Source organism: Cibotium barometz, chromosome 10 (genome assembly GCF_041138505.1).
Source record: "Cibotium barometz isolate CiBa-2024 chromosome 10, ASM4113850v1, whole genome shotgun sequence".
Classification (NCBI taxonomy): domain Eukaryota; kingdom Viridiplantae; phylum Streptophyta; class Polypodiopsida; order Cyatheales; family Cibotiaceae; genus Cibotium; species Cibotium barometz.
Genome location: NC_141055.1, coordinates 61,385,680 through 61,410,109, shown reverse-complemented (window position 1 = coordinate 61,410,109; position 24,430 = coordinate 61,385,680). Strand labels below are relative to the sequence as shown.

The window sequence follows — 24,430 nt, the reverse complement described above, 5'->3', positions numbered from 1 at the left end:
AACTTTTGCAAGAAGCTCGAACACATAGAGGATGGTTGCTTCAAGTAGATGGCCAAAGAGCAAGAGAAGGTACATGCAATGTTGGTCATGTCCACCCGGCCACTCCTGGCTAGTTCAGGTGTGAACCCAGCTTATTCACGGGCACCTTTTTCCCTGTGGTTGGACATAGGTTTTTTCCTGTGTGAACACATTTTTGTGTGTTGGGCACTTAGCCCTAGGCTTTTTTAGCACTCTCATTGTACTTTCATTTTATGCATTCAACGAGTACATCTTTCCAGCTCTCTCACGTTTCTTGGTGTGCTTGAGCTTGTGTGTGTGTGTGTGTGTGTGTGCAGGCTAGCTGCCCTTCTACCCAACATTGGTATTAGAGCTTGGTTAGGGTTAGGGTTACACATCAGAGGTAAGGTTTGTTCTTCTTGCTCTAGCTTGAGCCTACTGCACTGAACACTGCTTGACCATTGCTGTGCGCCGCCCCCCTTGAAGCTGCGACCTGCCCGACTAGCTGTTGTGCGCCGCTACTATCTCCTTGTAGCTGGTGCCCTACGCCCCTTTGCAGTCGCCCGATTGTACACGGCGAACTTGTGCCGACCTGGTCTCCATCGCCGACTGTACCTGTCTTGCACCGCCTGTACCTGTTGCCGACTTGTACCTGCTCACCCGGCCTGTTGAAGTCGCCCAATGCACGCTCGGTAATTTGTTACTCTTTTTTTTGCATTTTTTTCAAATTCAAAAATTGCTAGAAAATTAGCAAATTAGTTACATTAATTTTGGGGCTTTTTACCATTGAGCCTGCAATTGCAACATTGGCATTGATTTCAACAGATTTGGTACGTAATTGTACTAGAAATTTGGGGATTTTGCAAAAATTGACACTATTTGTAGGTCTATTATAGGCATTTGTAGGCATTTTGGGTGTTATAGGCACATTTACTTCACATTGGGGCATTTTTCCTAAATTTTTGGGCATTACAGCATTTGGCACAAGTGACAATTGCACATTTGGACACTTTAGCAGATTTATAGGTGCTGGTTCAGATTTGGTCTAATTGGTTGTCTAAAAATTGGGACTTTTCTACATTGAGTCCATTTTGCAGCATTCAATCCATTGATCTTTGATTTTAACGGGATTTGAGCACTTGCGGCTCTTACAGGTGTCAGCTGATCGTGTTTTACATGGCACATGTACACATTTGTGGTTTGCTGCAGTATATGTATGCCATTGTGGACACTTTGACAGATTTGCATTATCGTGCAGTACACTTGCAGATTTGGAACATGCATATGTATTTCTTGTGGTGAAGGAGTTCCCTTTTAGTCCATTGATTATCTTGCTATTTATCTCCCATATTCTTACAGTTTTGCTGTGCATTGTCTACTCTTGTGGTGACCTGTGAACAGATTTGTTGTGTTGTCATGGCCAATAGTAACAATGACCTCTTTGGCATGCTGTCTCAAGAGGACAAACTCAATGGGGATAACTACCCTATATGGGCTTATATAATGTGTCATGTATTGGTTGCCAAGAATATATGGCTATATGTGGATGGCACTGAGGAGCGTCCTCTCGTACCTACTTAAGCGGAAGGTGAAGTGATTCCTGCTCAACCTCCTGTAGGTCCACCTCCTCGTCCTTCTCCTACCCAGCAGCAGCATACTTGGGATGCTCAAGTCCATGTGTTGATTGCTCTCTCGTGCCGCAGGCATATCATTCCGCACATTCGTTCTTGCACCACTGCAAAGGGTGTTTGGGATACCTTGGCGGCGTTGTATTCAGGTCGCAATGAGGCTCGTGTAGCTTACTTACCTTCACGTCACGCGGGGCCCACGGGCCGGGGGGGCACGGTACCGCGGGGTCCGGGGGGCGTGAGGGCACGGCTCCGGGGGGCGGCCGGGGGTGTTCGGGCACGGCACCGCGGGGGCTCGGGGGGTGTTCGGGCATGGCACCGCGGGGGCGGGGGGGCGTGAGGGCACGGCACCGGGGTGTTCGAGCACGGCTCCGCGGGGGCCGGGGTGGGGTGTTCGAGCACGGCACCGCGGGGGCCGGGGGCGTGAGGGCAGGGCACCGGGGTGTTCGGGCACACGGCTCCGCGGGGGCCGGGGTGGGGTGTTCGGGCACGGCACCGCGGGGGCCGGGGGCGTGAGGGCAGGGCACCGGGGTGTTCGGGCACACGGCTCCGCGGGGGCCGGGGTGGGGTGTTCGAGCACGACACCGCGGCGAGATTGACCGCATGCTTGAAGGTGACTCTATCGATTAGTACCTTACGCATGTGAAAGAGCTTTGAGAGTAGCTCATTAACATTGATGAGGTCTTGACAGGTGGCGATTTTGTTCCGACATTTGTCCGACTCTTATCAGACATTTGGCACCACTTTGCGGTTGTTGGCTGGCAATGCACCTAATGCGGTCACTTTTGACAACCTTGTTGCTCTCTTGCTCAGTGAAGAGCAATCCCATTCCAACAGGAACAACATGATGTCTGCTGAGTCAACAATGATTGCCCCCTTTCGTGGGAATCGATCTTGGCCTAATCCTAGCCCATCGGATGCTCCCAAATCAGAGGACAAGGCTAAAAAGAAAAGGCGTTGTAATTATTGTAAGAAAACAGGGCACACCATAGAGGAATGCAGGAAGCGTATCGAGAGTGAAAAAAGAAGTTGTTGGCATCTTCTTCCACAAGTGCAGATAAGGCCAATTTGGCTACACATGTATCAGCCTTGACCATTACATCTTCATCACCTGTAGAGATGTCTTCTGATGTCGTTGCTTTTGATGACTATGTTCTATAGTCGGTACTTCTTGGTATGCATTATTTGGCAGATGCATTTCAGGGGGGGGGGGTTGGGTTTACTTGCCGACATGCAGTTGGTGATGCCTTATGGTCACTTACGCTTGTTGACCCTTATGCTTGTCTATGCTAGACACTTTCTCTTATGTGATGTCTACTAGAGATGCCTTTTATGTTGTTTTCCCTTGCAGCGGGATCGTTTCTACAGTGTTGACATTGTCACTTTCACATGTGATGTTTATTGGGAGTGCCTTCTACACACTTGGCTAGTGTTGGCTTGTCCTCATGGTTTTGACATATCACATGTATATTATTCATTGTGGGATTATGCATCTTTACACTTGCCATACATGCCAGTGATCATGGCATCGCTGAGAGTTTATGAAACCGGCCTTCAGAAATCTGACGGGCGGTGAAACAAATACTCGCACACAAAACACTTCATCAACTTATGTGTATTCAGGGATTGTTTGACACGTCCTCTATCTTTCTCTCTCAAGTTTTTTGGCACCGTGATTGGAATGTGCATATGTGGATTTATCTGTCATGGAAACAGGACGTTGGTCTTTCAAGAAGAAACAGGACTTTGGTAACGAGGATACAGGCCTATGGTTTATGGATACAGGTCTATGGTTTATCAGATACAGGTCTTTGGTTTCATGTGGAAAGCATGCCTCTGGATTCATGTGAACAGGTTCTAGTTTTCTCGAGGTTACATGCAAACTGTGACTATAGGAAGGACATGTGGTTTGGTACAGCCCTACTGCTGTCTGGGAAAGGGTTGGGATCCATGCTAGCAATGGAGAAGACCTTTTCAAGCAGGGAGGTGTCGTACAGGTGTGCCTTCTCTATGGAATGCTTTGCTGTGATAACGAGAGTTCTTATTGGGAAAGTCCTGGGTGAAAAGCTATAAGGAATCCTATTGGTAAAGGATTCGACAAGTTGTACTTTGTACTCAAATTTTGTTCAAGTAAAGAAATACCGCAAGGGGTGCCACTGCGTTTTGGGGCCAATCGGTGTCCTTGTACTATTTGCAGGAGCACTCTAGCTCCCTTGTTTGTTTTACTTTTCCAGGTTCCCATTCCAAGTCGAAGAGCAACACACATCTCTTCCAAGAACATCATCCTGTGCATATGTAGCTTGATCCTCTGCATCCTATTCTCGTAAACAAAACGTGCTTGCGAAGAGAGAGAGAGAGAGAGAGAGAGAGAGAGAGAGAGAGAGAGAGAGAAAGATTTTATTAACGTCTTCCAAAAGACCGAACTCGGCCTATGAGACAAATCAGTGTACCTGTATGGGGTATCCTCTGTCATCCCAACAAAATGAAAAAGTACTGAACTAAAAAGCTGAATCTGGTTGTGCAATAAGTACAATGAGTGGTGGAGGGGATGGAGCTCTACTACTAGGAGAATGCAAAGCTATATGCATGGAGTATACAATCATGATATGCAACCTAGGTAGCTCCATCTTGTACCATACTGGGGGTATAAAATGGTATACATCAATGAAGGGGGTGTCCACAGCTCCCTGAAGAACATGCCTGGGTGTGCTCTGAAGCGAGCCAGTCGCTCCGCACCCTCTCTGTGAAACTGAGCTCTGATCTCTGTCATCTCTCTCTGGTATAGGCGTGGTGTCCGAAAGCCAGGTCTCCTCTGTCTCCTGCGGGCTCTGAGTGTCTCTGCTCTCTGGAGAGTAATTCCCTGCCGTGTAGGGGCTGGGAGTGGGGTGGATCTCTGAAAAAATGTAGTAATCTGTGTCTGTCGTCCCCCCTCTGGAGCTGTCTGAGCCTGTAATGATGTCTGTCTGTGGCGCTGTATGTCTAGAATGAATCTCCCCAGTATGCGCTGGTCTGCTGCCTCAAAGATCTGGCGTAGGGAATGTGGCTCTCTGAATAAAATGGGATATCTCTCCCTGATGGCTGTATATGCTCTGCATCTGCATACATAATGCTCCTCACTCTCCACCTCCTCTCTTGCACAATCTGCATACCCTCTCCTCGGGGGATCCGTGCTGCTCTGCCAGTCTCAATCTCCAATCGGTGTGTGATGAAACTCTAAGCTGACCAATAGCCACTGGGGAGCCGTGTGGTAAAAAGCCCTCCATGTATCTAGGCCTCTCTATAAATCCATCATCAGTGATACTCATGAAGTGATCTCTGTAGTAAAGCATCTTCGGTGGAAGAGGCTGTGTAGGCGATATCCATGTCTCTCGTGTATAGAGCTGCCATAGATCCTGTCTCAATACTTGTTTCTCTCACTATGAGAGAGACGGATATGTGGTGCATCCCTGTCATACTGGAATGGTGGTAGATGATCCATGTCTAGGCCATGCTGTGAGAACCAATGTGTGACCTGTGCATACCATGATCCTCTGTCTCCTGCCTTAGCCAGCTGTCTAGATGCCTCAAAAGCTCTGTATGACAATCTGTCCTGTGGCATCTCTTTGAATCTGTCTAGCAGGCATATAGTCTGAAATATGGCCTCTACCATCATAGGAGGCGCAGCAAACTCTGCTCGGATAATGTCATGAGGTACTGACGGTTTGCTGCGTATCATGTGTCCATCATGAGGGCCTGTGGTCTCTGTATCTGTGTCCACCAACGGGTAGCAAGGCCTGGCGCCCATACCGCTGCTCCATACATCAATGCCGGTGTGACTAATGTGTCAAATAGCCACCCCTCCGTCCGGGGCTCCTGAAAATGCGCCTGGTGGCACTGTCTCTCTAGCATAGCCAATGCTGCATATCCCCGTGTCAATCTAGCTCTGGCTGCTGAACCCATGGTGAAGCGTGTGGCTGCTGCAGAGAAGGTAACCCCTAGGTACACGTATGATGTCACCACCTCCACCTGGCGTCTTGCGAGAGTGAATGTCAGCTGACTCCTGCCCTGTCTCGATGTATGAAAGACCATAACCTTGGTTTTCCCAAGGTTCACAATAAGACCCCTCTGTGTGCAGAAATCATCGAGTGCATGTAGATGCTGCTGTAGACCACCTGGAGACTCAGACACTAATACAATATCATCAGCATAAAGCATAATATGTACTGAGGTACCTGCTAAATCAACTCCATCTCCGCCTCCCCGTGTAATGAAGTCAACCACCTCATCAATTTATAACCCAAATTGCGTGGGGGAAAGTGGGCATCCTTGCTTCACACCAATGGTGCTAGCAATAGTCTCGGACATACCTATTGGACATCTGACTCGCCCAAAAACCTGCTCATATAATGCATAGATGCCCCATGTCATATCTGCTGGTATGCCGAGACTGCAGGCGCTGAAAGAGCCTCTCTCGTGGTACTGTGTCAAATGCCTTGCGGAAATCCACAAAGCAGCAATAGAGCTTTCTCTTCCTCACTCTGGCCTGATCAATCATACATCTCAAAGTGAATACATGGTCAGTGGTAGAGAAAGCTCTCCTGAAGCCTGCCTGCCCTGATGAGCGTAAACCTGCTCGCTCAGCATATAAGCTAAGCTCTTGCTCCAACACTGCACCATAGAGTTTGGCTAGCACGTGGCCAACCATAACCGTCCTGTAGTTGCTCGGATTGAGCATATCCCCTGTTTTGTGAATCGGCACAATGGTGTGCATCGTCCACTCCGCAGGTAAACCCTCTACTAGTGCCCTGTTAAACATGTGTGCAAGAAAAGGAGCCAAAGAATCTACTGCATATATGAGATGCTCACCCTGCAAGCCCATATGGTCGGCGACCCGTCCATGTTGTAGGCGGCGTATAGCTTCCTGTACCATCGAGTGGGTAAAGAAGCTAGCTGTGGTAGGTTGAGGCTCCTGTGGCTGAGGTATAGGTGGCTGCTGTGGGGCGTGGTATAGGCCCTCTGCATATGTGTGCCATGTCTGTGGGTCTGCAATAGGTGTCGGTGTCTGGGGCTCTCTGAAGTGCCGCCATGAGACAGGGCTATCTCTACTCATGAAGAAACGAAAGATCTCTAGCACCCGTGTCTCTGCGAAGGCCCGCCTTTTGCGCGGAGAGTAAGTCTCCTCATCTCTCTCCTTGACTCCTGCTCTGTGATGGCTCCCAAGGCTCTCTGGATGCGGAGCCGTGAGTATAGGGCTCTGCACTTGTCATCATACCATCTGTTCTGGGGCATAGTCCCAGATCTCGCAGGCTCTCCTGAGTGGACACGACGTGGGAAGCTCTGTAATGCACCCGTGTGTAGGAGTGATGCGAGCTGGGCTGTAATGGTATCCATAGGTGCCAGGGGATCCATGAGTAGGAGCCCATCCTCTACTCTGCCAGTGTATATGTGCGCCATGTCATGTGTGAAGTAGATGGTAGTGTGTGGCGTCGGTATGTGGGGGGCTGGTGATACTGGTGATCCGGCTAGTGAAAATGCCAAGTATGTATGATCTGCCCCAATAGGACGAGGTGGAATGGAGAATGAGGTGACAAGCTGTGATGCCTCCAAAGACCCCATAATGTAGTCTACCACCGTGCCTCCGGTCCGTGTATGACCCCCATGTGGGAAGCATGTCAGCCCTCCTGATCCCGGCCACTGTAGCATCCCGTTATAAATAACGAGACGATGCCTGGCTCCCAACTCTAGTGCGGATGATTCCCTTGTTGTCATCTTCTCGGATTCTCAGAGTGCCATTGCTTTAGCTCAGAATCCTGTGATACGTGGCCACTCCAAACACATTGAGATTCACTATCATTTTGTTCGGGATTAGATTGAGCTTGGTCTTCTTCGACTTGAGTATTGTTCCACTGAGGACAATCTTGCTGACCTCTTCACCAAACTGCTCCCTCGAGCTTCTTTGGAGGTCTTTCTTCAGCCTCTGGAGTTGGTCCGCCCATCTGGCGCTGAAGAGGAGGTGTTGGCATTATCATCTCCAGATTGGGCATATATGTGCATATTTCATTTGTTGTTTTTTCTGTTTTACAGCCATTCTTTCATGGATGCCCGGTGACTGGTCGAGAGTCTAGAAAAGGGTGGCGAAGGTTAGTCAATAGTTCATAGAGTCTCGTGTGTCTTTGTGAGAGCTCTATGGTCAGGAGCCTGGATCTAGTGCAAACGTGCACCTGCTTTATGCAGCCAAGGCTGGCAGCAGTCTCGAGGCCCGCGAGTGTAGCTTCGTGGTGGTATGGGCCGTCACGAGGTAGAGATTGGTCGGCACGTCCATCTAGCTAGCTCAGCTCGTGGCTCGGTGGGGACAGCCAAGACTTGTGGGCTTGCCCACGGGTGTCAAGGTTGGGCGGTGAGTCAGGTCTCTTCTTCCAGCTCTGCTGAGCAATGGAGCTGGATTCCAACCCTTTGCTGTGCGTTAGGGTTTGCTTTCAGTTGGGCGATCAGAGCTCGATTTCTGGGTAGCAGACAAGCGGAGAAGGCTACAACGAAGAGCTGCGATCCTCTTACTAAGACTCAAGAAGGCGGAGCTATGGGTGGCGACCTTGATCACCTTGCTGCTGCTACTCTTGTGCCGCTGAAGCCTGAAACTCATCCGGACCATCAAGTGAACTTGCCTGTCTTTATACTTGAAACTGTGACACACGGGTCCCATGCTCCAGATTTAATATAAGAGAGCTTTTGAAAGCCCCCTCTCCCGCCCACAAACCGTTTTTGGAAGACAGCACGTGGGGGGATGCCCTTAGGATCAGAGCAGGACACCAGTCATATTCTCTCCAGACTGTAAGGCCTTGGGAGAGCTGGGGTTATCACTAGACGAGTCAGTGTGTCATGTGACTTGTCTTTTCCCTTCTTTGAAGACTTGCCCTTGTCCCTGGCTTCGCCTTTGTCCTTTGATTGACAATCCTTTGACAGGTGTCCTTTCTTCCCACACTTGTAACACCGACTCCGAACTTTCTTTTGCATTGTTGAGAGTGCCTGATCAGGTCCAATAGATGATGAAACTTTCAATTTCCCTTGAGAAACTAGGATGGATTCCTCTTCCAAGAGGAGAGTACACAGATCATCAAACTCGAGGGAACGTGTTGTGATCTGAACCCGCAAAGCTCGGAAAACCATGTCATAATCTGCAGGAAGCCTGATGAGGAGGAGAGCAGCTAATTGAGAGGAGGTCAGGGCAGTACCCATTGCCACTAATTGGTCATGAATTACCTTAACCTTCATCACAAATGGAAGTCCCTGCTGAAAACTCTAGAGAAAAGAGCTGACCCAATAGGTTGACAGACCGCATTGTAGAGTCCCGTGCATATAGGTCTGTCAGCTTTCTCCAAACAGAAGCAGCAATCCAATGTTTGCACGGCGGGGGAGACCTCTGGTGAGATGGCTCGTACAAGTGCAGAGTGAGCTTTTGAGTCTTGATTCTTCCAAGCTGAAAGTTCGGTGAGAAAGGCATCCTCTGTCATGTGCATCACAGATGCCATGGACATTTCTAGGGCTAGATCCAGAAGAGGCAAGCAGATAAAGACTAGGAACCAGTAGAAGTTGGACATGGAGCAAGATTTGGAGCAGAGCATGGATCAGAAGTGTGTCGGCTGCATGTAGGATGACATCAGCAACACCAGTGGGCTGTCGGCTGCAGGACAGAGGGGTGCTGGCTGAAGGCGCATCAAGAGACTCAAGTCGGCAGCATTTAATGGATTTAATGATTTATGAACTGGCCGACCAGCAGTCGGCCAGTTTCTCATGCACTCCAAGGGGCTATAAATAGCACCCTTGCTCTTTGTATTACTCATTCACTCCCACTAGGGGTGTGGGTCACTAGGGGTCCCATAGGGGACAGAATTTAGGGTTAGGAACCTTTTTATGAAGGCAGCCCATGGCTGCAAAGATCTGTACCTTTTTTTGTACATAGTATATACTGAAATTCCAGCACTTCTCACTCTCTCTCTCTACTCTCTCTCTACCTGCGTTTTTGCATCATGGTGCGTTTTTGCATCAGAAGGTCTTCAAGAGTGTTTAGGGCTGAAAGAAGACTACCCAGAGCTTCCGCGCGTTACATTGGTATCAGAGCATCAGGCTCAGCAAAGCTAAACACTGATTCAGTCCCAGATGATGGTGTACAGGTCCAAGGTACAGGAAAGTACACGAGAACACAGATCGGGAAGAACTCCCAGGAGGTTTGTTGGTGGTGTTCCACAGTGCCAGATGGGGATGGCAGTTCCGTGAGCCAGATGGGTTCTAAGGGAACGGTCCCAAGGGAGGTTGATCCTCCAAGGGTGATGTGAGAATGCCAGACTCAGTTCCAGGAACGAAGACCAAGACGGTGTTCAGAGCCAGGGCAGGAATGGATTGTGGACTAGAGGAAGACCAGATGCATAGATCTTCATCAGAGACAGAGTGGTTTGGAGAACAGAACGGATTTTCAGAGAAAAAAGGTTTGCCAGGGATGGATGATGACAGAGGGACTTCGGAACAGGATTGGGATGATGACAGTCATCCAAGAGCAGATTGGATTCCCGTCATCAAGTTTAGCAGAGGGGGATGTCATGTGCATCACAGATGCCATGGACATTTCTAGGGCTAGATCCAGAAGAGGCAAGCAGATAAAGACTAGGAACCAGTAGAAGTTGGACATGGAGCAAGATTTGGAGCAGAGCATGGATCAGAAGTGTGTCGGCTGCATGTAGGATGACATCAGCAACACCAGTGGGCTGTCGGCTGCAGGACAGAGGGGTGCTGGCTGAAGGCGCATCAAGAGACTCAAGTCGGCAGCATTTAATGGATTTAATGATTTATGAACTGGCCGACCAGCAGTCGGCCAGTTTCTCATGCACTCCAAGGGGCTATAAATAGCACCCTTGCTCTTTGTATTACTCATTCACTCCCACTAGGGGTGTGGGTCACTAGGGGTCCCATAGGGGACAGAATTTAGGGTTAGGAACCTTTTTATGAAGGCAGCCCATGGCTGCAAAGATCTGTACCTTTTTTTGTACATAGTATATACTGAAATTCCAGCACTTCTCACTCTCTCTCTCTACTCTCTCTCTACCTGCGTTTTTGCATCATGGTGCGTTTTTGCATCAGAAGGTCTTCAAGAGTGTTTAGGGCTGAAAGAAGACTACCCAGAGCTTCCGCGCGTTACATCCTCCTGGTCCTGAGTCCACTTCCTAGAGCTGGTAGGGCGTTCGGGCTTTCGTTCGTGGCCCTCAACAATCTCCCAGAGACCCTTGTGTGTGAACCAGACCTTCATATGTAGCTTCCAGTGATCATAGTTTGTACCACTGAGCTTGTCCTCCTTGTTCGTATAGGGGGGACCCATGTCTGCCTCAAAGAAGCTATGTCTCAAACAACCTCTGTAGCTAAGCAATCTACGTGCTCTCTCAAGCACCTTTCCACAGGATGCAACTAGGGACTAATAGCCCCATGTGAAGATGCAGGCTGGACAGCAACAAAAGAAACCCAAAAAACACACCACCGAGAACCTCCTACCAAATGAGGGAGGGGATCTTCGAGGGAGAAGAGCTGATGTGCCACTTGTCTGATGCACTCATTGAATCTGCAGCTAGAAAACGCAGCCTGGGGGCTAGCCGACAGCAGTTGGAGAGCTTGTAGAGCAAAAACGCAGCTAAGAAAGAAGAAACGCAGCCACTGTTTGAAGGATCTACAGCCTGGAGAATCTAGGGAAGCAGAAAATGTAGAGGAATAGATTGTGCAACAGCCAGAGCCTAGACGAATGATACCATGAAAGAATGTGCACAAGCGGAAGCAATGAACATGAGAGAGAGAAAGATTGCAAGTAAGAACTAAGCTTTATTAGCTTGAGGTTATAGAGTACAAGAGCCAGCAAATAGGGCAAGGAATGATGTGATAGAATGAATAAAGGGAGCACCTCTTATATACTTGTGCATAAAGCAGTCGGCTGTAGCCTGTAGGAAAACAGGCCGACAGCTCCACGACAGCATAAATAGAAATATGCAATATTTTAACAGGATTGCCAAGAACACATCAAGGCCACGATTCTATTTAGGTTGTGGTGGATTGCTTGACTACCGCAAGACATAGTCAGTGATAGGGACTCTAAGTTTACAAGTGACTTTTGGAGGCTTGTTTTTGAGAAGTTGGAAACAACTTTGAATTTGAGTTCCTCATATCATCCTCAATCTGATGGCTAGACTGAAAGAGTGAATCAGATTTTGGAGGATATGCTTCGAGCACATGTCTCCAACAGACAGAGTTCATGGGAGGATTATCTTCCTATGTTAGAATTTGCACAGAGCACATCAGATTATGGCATCACTTATTTTGGTGGTTCTTCTTTGGTGGGCTTTACGGATGCTGATTGGGTTGGTTGCATTGATACTCGGAGATCTACTACGGGATATTGTTTCATGCTTGGTACAGGATTGGTCTCTTGGAAATCTCAGAAGTAGAGGACAGTTGCTGCTTCTTCTATCGAGGCTGAGTACAAATCCTATCTTCTCTCCGCAGCCGAGGCATTATGGATACATCAAATTTGGAGCATTTATGTTGTGCGGATGATTCCCCTGTTGTCATCTTCTCGGATTCTCAGAGTGCCATTGCTTTAGCTCAGAATCCTGTGATACGTGGCCGCTCCAAACACATTGAGGTTCACTATCATTTTGTTCGGGATTGGATTGAGCTTGGTCTTCTTCGACTTGAGTATTGTTCCACTGAGGACAATCTTGCTGACCTCTTCACCAAACCGCTCCCTCGAGCTTCTTTGGAGGTCTTTCTTCAGCCTCTGGAGTTGGTCCGCCCATCTGGCGCTGAAGAGGAGGTGTTGGCATTATCATCTCCAGATTGGGCATATATGTGCATATTTCATGTTGTATCTGGCCAGATTTATTGGGCCATGCATTCATCTTATTTTAGATATTTTTTCTGCTATTTTTTGTCTATTTTTTAGTATTTTTTGCATAGTCGGCCAGCCCACTGTTTTTATGCTGGCCGACCAGCTCTTGTCCAACCTTTATATAGGTGGCTTGGGTTTGCATCATTAGCACTTCATTATTCAGCCATTGCTGTTGGTTGTATGCACCTACGGGCAGCCCTAGTGCTCTACTTCAGCAAATAACAAGTCTTCTACTTCAATTTTATTGCACACGTGTTTCTTTGCAAGATCTATTTGTTGTTTTTTCTGTTTTACAGACATAATTTCATGGACGCCCGGTGACTGGTCGAGAGTCTAGAAAAGGGTGGCCAAGGTTAGTCAATAGTTCATAGAGTCGTGTGTCTTTGTGAGAGCTCTATGGTCAGGAGCCTGGATCTAGTGCAGACGTGTACCTGCTTTATGCAGCCAAGGCCGGCAACAGTCTCGAGGCCCGTGAGTGTAGCTTCGTGGTGGTATGGGCCGTCACGAGGTAGAGATTGGTCGGCACGTCCATCTAGTTAGCTCAGCTCGTGGCTCGGTGGGGACAGCCAAGACTTGTGGGCTTGCCCACGGCTGTCAAGGTTGGGAGGTGAGTCAGGTCTCTTCTTCCAGCTCTGTTGAGCAATGGAGTTGGATTCCAACCCTTTCCCGTGCGTTAGGGTTTGCTTTTAGTTGGGCGATCAGAGCTCGATTTCTGGGTAGTAGACAAGCGGAGAAGGCTACAATGAAGAGCTGCGATCCTCTTACTAAGACTCGAGAAGGCCGAGCTATGGGTGGCGACCTTGATCACCTTGCTGCTGCTACTCTTGTGCCGCTGTTTTGGTTGCTACTACCCACTGATCATGGAGGGAGAAGAGCTGATGTGCCACTTGTCTGATGCACTCATTGAATCTGCAGCTAGAAAACGCAGCTTGGGGGCTAGCCGACAGCAGTTGGAGAGCTTGTAGAGCAAAAACGCAGCTAAGAAAGAAGAAACGCAGCCACTGTTTGAAGGATCTACAGCCTGGAGAATCTATGGAACCAGAAAACGTAGAGGAATAGATTGTGCAGCAGCCAGAGCCTAGACGAATGATACTATGAAAGAATGTGCACAAGCGGAAGCAATGAACATGAGAGAGAAAGATTGCAAGTAAGAACTGAGCTTTATTAGCTTGAGGTTACAGAGTACAAGAGCCAGCAAATAGGGCAAGGAATGATGTGATAGAATGAATAAAGGGAGCACCTCTTATATACTTGTGCATAAAGCAGTCGGCTGTAGCCTGTAGGAAAACAGGCCGACAGCTCCACGACAGCATAAATAGAAAGATGCAATATTTTAACAGGATTGCCAAGAACACGTCAAGGCCATGATTCTATTTGGGTTGTGGTGGATCGCTTGACAAAAAAGGCTAGATTTTTACCAATCCGGAAGACCATTACAGCTACGTAATTAGCAAGGCAGTTTATCAAGCAATTGTTTAGACTGTACGGGTTACCGCAGGACATAGTCAGTGATAGGGACTCTAAGTTTACAAGTGACTTTTGGAGGCTTGTTTTTGAGAAGTTGGAAACAACTTTGAATTTGAGTTCCTCATATCATCCTCAATCTGATGGCCAGACTGAAAGAGTGAATCAGATTTTGGAGGATGTGCTTCGAGCATACGTCTCCAAAAGATAGAGTTCATGGGAGGATTATCTTCCTATGTTAGAATTTGCATATAGTAGTACTAGCATATGAGTACAGGTTTTAGTCCTTTTATGCTTATGTATGGTTTTCAACCTAGATCAGCTGTTTACAGTGGGATTTTTAGGACTTCAGCATGATGCAGCACGTAATTTTCTGCAAGATATGCAAGAAATGTTACAAGTTGCGAAGGAATCTATTAGAAGTACTCAAGACAGAGAGATTTTATTCTAATAGACATCGTTCACCCAGAGAGTTCTCTGAAGGAACGATGGTGTATTTGCGAGTTTTGAAAGATTCCGAGACTCTATAGACAGATCGATCTCCGAAATTATTTCCTAGATACTGTGGACCATTTTGTATTACACGACGGATTGGTTCAGTCGCATATGAACTGGATTTGCTTTCTCATGTGAAAGTTCATCCTGTATTTCATGTCAGTATACTTAAAGAAGTAGTGGGTGGAACAAACCAGTTAGTTACTCCTCAAGAAATCATAGATGTCGAGGACATGACATTTGTTCCACACGAACCGGAAAAGATTCTTGGATTTCGTGAAAGACGATTGCGTAATACACTTATCACGGAATACAAGATCAAGTGGAAGGATCGTGTTGAGGAGGACGCTACATGGGAGACATTGACTACCCTTGTCTAGTGAGCTCTTAGAGGAACGGGAGTATGTCATGTGCATAGTGTATCTACCGTGTGCTACCCGCACAAGACTAGCTTCGAGGCTTTGGGAAGCTTGGAGTTAGGCAGGCTGATTGGCGAGCTGGGCTAGGGATAGACTAACGGGAAGGCACCCAAGTATGGACGGACGGGCGTCCAAGTGTGGACGCCCGGTGACCGGCCAAGTGCCTATAAAAGGGTGGCGAAGGTTAGTCAATAGTTCATAGAGTCTCGCGTGTCTTTGTGAGAGCTCTATGGTCAGGAGCCTGGATCTAGTGCAGGCGTGCACTTGCTTTATGCAGCCAAGGCCGGCAGCAGTCTCGAGGCCCGTGAGTGTAGCTTCATGGTGGTATGGGACGTAACTAGGTAGAGATTGGTCGGCACGTCTATCTAGTTAGCTCAGCTCGTGGCTCGGTGGGGACATCCAAGACTTGTGGGCTTGTCCACGGCTGTCAAGGTTGGGAGGTGAGTCAGGCTTGCTTGGTTTGTTTTGCAGGTTTCGAGCCTTGTATCAGGAGCGTTGTACGAGGTGATCCTTTGGGGATTTGAGAAGATCCTCCTGCAATGGTGACTCCTTTGGCCTGAAGATAGGCTTTAGCAGCTTCAACTCCTTCGGCTTTGGTGGCTCGATCCTTGATGAAATCTTATAACATTTGAGCTTCCTTTGGTCCTGTTCCCTCTTGGTTCTCCACACAAGGAATTCCTTCTCTCTGAGACATTGTTTGAACTATTGAAAGTCATGGTACTCTTCTGATGACATGGCTGTGGTCTCGTGAGTAATGGATCAACGACCTTGGTTCTTATCCTGAAGTCCTGGATCGACCTGATAGTTGTTGCCTTCATTAGACCCTTGGTTTCCCTCTTCTCTCGACATGGCACTGTCACCCCAAGAAAGTTTCTTCAAGAGAAATCTTGCTTTGATTCCAGTGTAAGCCCAGCAGGGCATGGAGTGACAGACTCAATCACGTGTCCAAGAGGTAAAAATATAAAGAGGGGGAAGAGAAAAGGGAATGGGGATCTTGCAAAGTACCCACATTGAGTGGGGAACAGGCCCCGCCCCTTTCAGGATTCAGGAACAATCCATGGGCACACTGGCCTGGATCAATACAATCAAGGAATACAAAACAAACAGATATGCCGATGTAGGATATCCAAGTCAATGTCGATGTCGTGGCACAAGATCTCTGATGCCGAGCACACCGCGGGGATGGCCCACAAGTATCTCTCACCGGGCTAGTACGAGATCTGATATCCAAATCCAATGGATCCCAAGTCCAATGAATCCAAATCCAAGTCCAAGTCCAAATCCAAAATCGAAGCTCCATGTCTAAGCTTTGTGTTCCATGTTCATGTCCAAGCTTCATGCCCAAGCTCTATGTCGAAGTTCTTCATGTCTATGCTCAAGTTCAAGCTTGCATGTCCAAGCTCTAAATCCACTCGCTCATCCCATGAATAATCTCAAGTGGCTTGGTTATCATGACTTAGTTTCTAGCCGTTAATTTAGTTGATTAGGCTGTGTGAATTAGCTACAAGCAAGTCTCTTGGTCACATATTCAAGTACAAGGTTTCTTGATATTTGCCAATAAGCATCCAAAATGTTTTTTTGCTCTCGTATTAATTAATTTGTTGCTTGGACGGCCCTGTATTATTTAACCTTAGTAAAACCGAGCTTTGAAAAATTTTAGAAGGTTCGAAGACCTGTTTTATTTTAGAAACAAATCTTGGCAAATGAACTGATGACCCAACTCATTCTTTTATTTCCCCAGGATGTCTGCGTAAGTTAGTCCTAAAAATTAAAAATTAGGGAAACCTATGAAAGTGGAATTGGCCAGTGGAAAGATTCTTTTCACACACCTTGAGACAGACCTTATTCAGTTTAGTCTAGATGGAAACGTAATAGGGTGCCAGTTCAGAGTCCTATCCTTGGGAGTCTATGATGGAATCGTTGGAATGGATTGGCTCCATAAGAATCACGCTGACATTCATTGTCACAATGGAACCATCTCTTTCCTTGACCTTCACGGGAATAAAGTTCAAGGAACTGGAAATTCCGGATCCCCAGTGTTGCAGCCTTGTCGATGATGAAAACCCTAGAAAAGCTCTTTTTGGCATAAGGAAAACGTAGGAAATTTCAGCAGAAAGTATAAAATTGAGATTTATGAATTGGGAGAAAGAGATAAATTGAAGAAATTCTAGGAAATCTTAACAAAGGGGTGTGAAATCAGGTTTTTTTTTAATCAAGAAATCGAATTTGGGCAAAACGGTGTTTCGACCACTGAGGTTGAAAGTAGGAAATTGGGATTTATAAATTGGGAAAAATTGAAGAGCTGGTGGAATACCCATAAGAAATTTCAACATTTGGGTGTGAAATCAAGTGAAATTGACCAAGAAGTCAAATTGTGGATTATATTATCAAGCTTACAGGCAAGCTATATGGAGATATATCTCGGGATATCTTAAGGATATGGTGACGAGATATTTCTTTTGGCGTCATGACCAACTTGGCAAAGAAAAGCTACGTATACTTTGACTGTGCGAAGTTGGTACTTTTGCTATTTACTATGAAGTGTTTTTGATGTTTACTAACCCTTGTATTCCCCTTGTATAGCCATGCAAGGGGAAAGGAGGTGTTGTTTGTCCTGAGATGGTTTGAGGGAAACATTGTTTATGGCTCCCTTTATTGGGATGGATTATATCTATAGAGATTTCTTTCTTGGACGAGATTTATATAGATATTGGGCTTCACAAGCAATTTCTATGGACAAATCCGTCCTAGTTGTAGGCATATGCTCACTTATGGTAGTGCTATGTGTGAACAGGGCTTAACCAAGGACACTTTTTCCCATGTGGTTTTTCCCCTTGGACATCAAGTGTGAAAGGACACTCAGGTAACATATAATATTTTGTACTTCTATATTATATGGATGTGGCACACATGCAAGAGTTGACTTGCATTTTGTGGATACCACACTTTTGTCTCTCTCTCTCTCTCTCTCTCTCTCTCTCTCTCTCTCTCATTTCTGTGTGTGAGCTTCTCTACCCTACACCTAACCCTAATGTGCAGGTTTGTGTGTGTGAGTGTGTGAGTCCAACACCCAACATTTGGTATCAGAGCTGGGAGCTGGCCCTGGAAATCTGCAGCTGGAAGAGATCCTGCGAAATTCCGTCGAAAATTGACGTTCCGTCCGTCGCCTGTGTTTTTCCGTCGTCGTCCGTCTGTCGATTCCGTCATTGCTCCGCCGTCCGGCCACCCGAAACGGGCGGCAGTAGTGGGGAGCCCACCACCTCCGCCCAGCCTCGCGGGCGGCACAGCCTCTGTAGCCGGCGGCGCTACTCCACATTCGACGGCGCTCTTGTCCAGTCGGCGCCCATATCCGTCGCCCGCCGGAGTCACCTGCCGTCCGGCGTGCCCCTGCTCTCTCACAGCCGCCGTCGCCCAAAGCCGACATCGGTCGCCGTTCCTGCTCCGGACGTCCTGCGCCGATGACTCCAGGCACCCGCTGTTCGCGCCCAGCGCTCCCCGCGCTAGCCCACGACTGCCTCGTGGCCTTTGTTCGCCGCCAGCGACCTCGACACCTCCCGTTATCGGCTCCTGCCCATTCCGACTTACTTGCGGCCAGAGCCGTGCTCGCCTTGTTCTGAGCGTCCGCCTCCGTCTGACGACTCGCCCGACACCTGCCCAACTGCACTGACGACGATGACTCAACGGCTGCCGCCTTTTCTGTTTTTTGCTGCCGCCTGGCCTTGGTGCAGCTAGCCTACGGCTGCCGCCTCCGTCTATCCCATCAGCTTCATAAGCTCCAGCCGCAGCTCCCCGTCGGCTGCCCACAGCCATCCGCCGTCCAGCTGGCTCCCTCCAACGCCCGTCTACACTCTCTAGCATTGTGCTCGCCCTGCTCATGCCTTCTCTGCAACAGCCACCGCCTCCGTCCGCCTGGCAGGCCACTCAACTGTGTGCTCCCCGCCTACACTCTGCAAGTATGAGGTATTTCTAGTACACATTTTTTTATCAAACCCAAATACAAAATTTGCAGCCATTCCAGTGCAGGACATATGCAGATTTTGCAGACAGTGCTGTGCAAGTCAAATTCAAAGAAAATTGCAGGTGCAATTTGGGGGATTTATCAATTTCAGGACAAATTGAAAAAATTGGGCATTTTGCTTTGCCTGCAATTTGGGGGTTTTTGAAATTGAGGTCAAAATCAGCCAATTGAACCTCTTTCATTTGCAGAAATTTGGGGCTTTTGTGAAAATTGGCCAATTAGATGCACATTGAAGCGATTGGAGTGCATAAAAATTGGGGATTTTCTGATTGGAGCATGTAATTGGGCATTACAGCTGCGATTTGTCGCGTATGTACACACATTGTGTGTAATTGGACAATTTGGTGCAGGTTTACACTTGCTTTGATTTGCAGGCATACATTTGCACATGACATTTGGTTGCCTGGCAGTGCACATTGGTGCTTGGTTTGCTTGCAGATATATTTTGTTGACATGGCACAGAATGCTACAGATGTATTTGGTGTGCTCACCCAAGAGGACAAGCTGGATGGATCTAACTACTCCCTCTGGAGTTTCATGATCCGTAATTTGCTGGTAGCCAAAGGGCTTTGGGGCATCGTGTGTGGTGATGACACACGCCCACTTACCATACAGCCAGCCACGCCTCAAAGGGGAGGTGCTCAAAGAGCTCCTGATGTAGATCCTGCTCCCACACAAGAGCAGAAGAGATGGGACTCTAGAGATGCACAGGCCATGTCATTGATAGCCCTTTCAGTGAAAAGGACTATTATTCCGCACATTCGTTCATGCAAGACATCGAAGCTTGCATGGGACACATTGGAAGCAGTGTATCAGGTACGCAACGAGGTAAGAGTTAGGACTGAGCTGCAAGCAAGAGAACCACAGGAAGCGGTACGAGGGTAAGAGCTTCAACTACTCTTCCCTATTTGTGTTGGTGACTTCACCCTTGTCGGGAGCTCTACGGGAGGCACCGGCAAACGATCTCTGATTGAGGAGCTTTCTTCGCGGGAGTAAAGCTATAGGGCAACTATATGGTCCTATCGGTAAGAATTTTTTCCGCCGAAAACGCGTTTCGGGCGTGTCTGGACCTCCGTTTTTCAGAAAGCAGGCGATTTCGAGCACTGCGGGTAAGTCATCGATTCTCTGCAGAACTCTGTTTTAAGAACTGCAGGAAGACAGATTGGCTGTGCAGACACTGTGGGTGCTGCAAAGAGGTCAACAGTTGCCATTGGGTGTATGTATGCATATTAAAGTCCCTGGTTGTGACATTTGAGAGTACTACAGTACCGCTGCAGGAAATACAACAGTTTGTGCAGGACAAACCAGAGTGCTGTTTCTGGTAAATTTGTGTGTCTGGCAAGATGTCAAATGATGGCATAACCCAGATTGTGGCAGAGAAGCTTGATAAGAACAACTTCCATGCTTGGAGGTTCAGGTTGACGAATTTCCTGATGGGAAAGGGCTATTGGGACTACATAGAAGGTGAGCATGAAGAGGCACCGGAGATACCGGACATAAATCCGACTGCTGCAGATGTGAAAGAGTTTAAAGACTGGAACCAAGGAGCTAGGAAAGTTATGTATTGGCTCTCCATTAGTATACAGGACACCATGATTGGGCACATTCAGGATGCCAAGTCTCCCAAGGAGGCGTGGGACACCTTGGTAAAACTCTATGAAACAAATACCAAGGCACGTAAGATACAGTTGAAGAATGAACTTCATACTGTGGAGAAAAAGAGCATGTCTGTGAATGACTATGCATTGAAGATAAAGGGTATTGTGGAATCCCTTGCATCTATTGGTGTGTCAGTAGATGATGATGATAAGGTGGAAGTCTGTCTACGTGGTCTCGGGCCACAATACAAGGCGTTCAAGATGCTATTCAGACTCGGGAAAACATTCCCAACTTTACAGGTTTGGTGTCTATGCTGATTATAGAAGAGAAGAGCTTGGGTGAAGACCAACAGTTTTCACAAAACAAAAACAGTTCAGAGCAACAGGCCTTCTACACAAGTTCAGGTAGAGGACAAGGTAGAGGAGGCCGTGGACGCGGTCAAGGAGGTGGCCGAACAGGTAATCAGAATTATGGCCAGCAGCAGCAGCAGGAACAGTCCCAGAATACACAACAACAACATCAACAATACACAGGTGGAAGAGGCAAATTCAGTGGAAGGGGGAGTCAAAGAGGACGTGGAAATTGACAAAGGCAATATAATGATGCACGTGAATGCTTTTATTGTGGTAAGCCTGGACATGTGCAGGCAGAATGTCATAAGAAGCAGGCTGACATGTAAAATGGGAAAGTGCAGCAGAACAACTATGCATCCTCAAGCAGAAACAATGAGGATAATGAAAGGTTGTTTATTATGCAGCATGTCGTGAATGCCATGTGTGAAAATGTTGAAGCAGCACAAAAAGATGATATATGGTATGTGGATTCAGGTGCTTCGAACCACATGACAAGTCATGGCGAGTGGTTCAAGGAGATGAAAAACCTTTAACGACCAGGTTTTGTGGAAACAGGGGATGACACTGCTCATCCAATTGCCCATGTTGGAGATGTGCCATTGTCTATGCAGGATGGCAAAGTGAAGTACCTTGCAGATGTACTTCACGTTCCGAACATAACAAAGAATCTGGTTTCAGTTGGCCATATGATTGAGCAGGGTTTGTAGGTTCGGTTTAACCCTGATGGTTGTTATGTTGAAGACTTTAAAGACAAGTGCAGGTTGGTTGCAAAAGGCAACAGAGTGGGCAGAATGTTTACGTTGAATGTAGACATGCCTGAAATGAGTGTTGCGATGTTTGCAAATGGTTCAAGAATTGTTGCAGACACAGACATTTGGCATAAAAAAATTGGACATGTGAATGTGCAGAGAATGAAGTCTATGCACACTAAAGGAATTGTGACAGGGCTGCCAAAATTTAAAGTGGAAGGTATGCAGAGAATATGTGAAGCATGCCAATTTGGAAAGCAAACAAAGCATGTATTTCCACGTAACAGATATGTGAGCAGAAATGCACTAGATGTTGTGCATTCAGATGTATGGGGTCCTACGAAGACCATGTCTATGGGAGGCTGCAGGTATTATGTGACATTCATTGATGACCACACAAGGAAAGTGTGGGTATATTTCATGAAGGAGAAGAGTGAGGTGTTCACTCACTTTCAGAATTTCAGAGTTTTGGTTGAAAAGCAAATAGGGAAATATGTAAAGTGCCTAAGGTCAGATGGAGGGGGAGAGTACTTCTCCAATGAGTTCTCTAAATTTTTGAAGAAGAATGGTATTCGGAGACAGTTTACATGCAGATACACTCCGCAGCAAAATGGAGTTGCTGAGCGGAAAAACAGGCACATTGCTGAGATTGCGCGAGCATTGATGGAAGAGAAGAATATGCCGCATAGCTATTGGACTGAGGCTGTTTCTACAGCAGTATACATCATGAACAGGACTCCAACTGCAGCCATACATGATGTAACTCCAGAGAAGAGGTTTACTGGCAGAAAACCTGATTTGTCTCATCTGAAAGTTTTTGGATGCATTGCATATGTGCATGTGCCAGATGAGCTGAGAACTAAGCTGGATCTAAAAGCTAAAAAATGTGTGCTTATTGGATATTCCCTTGAGTAAAAGGAATACAGGTGTTATAACCCTGCTACACGTGAGTTGAGGGTAAGCAGGGATGTTGTCTTTGATGAGATGAGCAGCTGGTATGCTGCTGAAAAAGAAGCTATTGGGGCTGATGTGAGTGGAAGTGTGGTTGCATAGAATGCAGATCAGCAATCACAGTCTTTGAGTGGACCTGGAGAGTCCTCATCTAGTGGGTCTGTTGATAGACCATGGAGTGGCAGGCTGCGTCATAATACCAGTCCTGCAAATGTGATTAGTACATCACGTAAAGGAAAAGAGAAAGTGGTTGAGTCCCTTGGTATGCCTGACATTTCTGCAGGGCATTCTCATGTTGATGGAGAGTCTAGTGGCTCAGATATGAGCCTTGATGAGGAGCTTGGGATCCCAGCTATGAGAACACCTGGTGTAAAGAAGGCTATGGAAGCCATGAATGAAAAGCTGCGAAGATCTGGGAGAGTGAAAAACCCTGTGCAGAGGTTTATCTATGATGGTTATGTGGCACATCACTATGCATATATGGCAAAGGTTGTGTAGGTTGTAGAGCCCACATGCATTGATGAGGCTGTTGGAAATGTGTGTTGGGAGAAAGCTATGGATGAGGAGATGGATGCACTATATGGAAATGAAACTTGGGATTTAGTGCAATTGCCTGAAGGCAAGAAAGCCATTGGATGCAAGTGGGTGTACAAAGTGAAACATAACAGTGATGGAAGCATAAACAGGTATAAGGCTAGATTGGTAGCCAAAGGGTATGCGCAGACATATGGCATTGATTATGAGGAAACTTTCAGCCCAGTTGCCAAGATGGCAACAGTGAGAGTTGTGATAGCAGTGGCTGCGTCAAAGCAATGGTCTTTACATCAGATGGATGCAAAGAATGCATTCTTGCATGGGGATTTGCAAGAAGAGGTGTATATGTTGCAGCCACCTGGTTATGAGGATGTGAGTCACCCCGAGCATGTTTGCAGGTTGAAGAAAGCCTTGTATGGCTTAAAACAAGCACCAAGAGCATGGTCTGACAAGATTTCTGAATATCTTGTCACTATTGGCTTTCATGTAGCCAATGCAGATGTCTCGCTGTATGTGAGACATGGTGATAGAGGGTTTGTGCTTGTTGTCATCTATGTAGATAACTTGATCATTACGGGGGACCATGATGCAGAGATCTTTGATGTAAAGATCTTGCTTAGACAGAAGTTCGAGATGAAGTATCTGGGGGAGCTCAGATATTTCTTGGGCATTGAGGTGATTAGGTCACCACATGGTATTGGATTACTGCAGAGACAGTATGGCTTGGACATGTTGTCCAAGTATGGTATGACAGGCTGTAAGCCTATTTCCGTGCCATTGGATCAGAATGGCAAGTTGAGTGCAGATTCAGGAGAGATCTTGGAGGATCCTACTATGTATAGGCGCATAGTAGGAAGCTTGATCTACATGACGATCACCAGACCAGATTTGAGCTATGCTGTTGGGTTGGTGAGTCAGTTTATGCAGGTTCCACGGAAACCGCATTTGGATGCATTGAGACGCATACTGAGGTATGTGAGGTCTACTTTGCATTGTGGACTATTTTATGAGACTGGGACAGAGATATGTGTACATGGGTACACAGATGCTGATTGGGCTGGTAGTATCTCAGATAGAAGATCTACTAGTGGCTTCATGTTTTCTTTGGGGAGTGCTGCTGTGACTTGGAGCAGCAAGAAGCAGCCTACGGTTGCTCTATCCAGTACAGAGGCCGAGTACTGAGGAGCTGCTATGGCAGCATGTGAGGTAGCTTGGTTGAGAAAGCTACTTGCAGATTTGGGTCTATCAGTGGATAGACAAGTTGTCATTTTCTGTGACAACATTAGCAGTATACAGTTGGCCAGGAATCCAGTTTTTCATGCTCGC

At 47.2% G+C, this 24,430-nt stretch overlaps 1 protein-coding gene across 1 annotated transcript in view; it reads left to right on the top strand.

Moving 5' to 3' along the window:
* The window catches only part of LOC147635135 (cyclase-like protein 3), a 52,089-nt gene that overhangs the window by 3,043 nt on the left and 24,616 nt on the right, over positions 1 to 24,430 (top strand). The gene's annotated exons all lie outside the window — the stretch shown is intronic.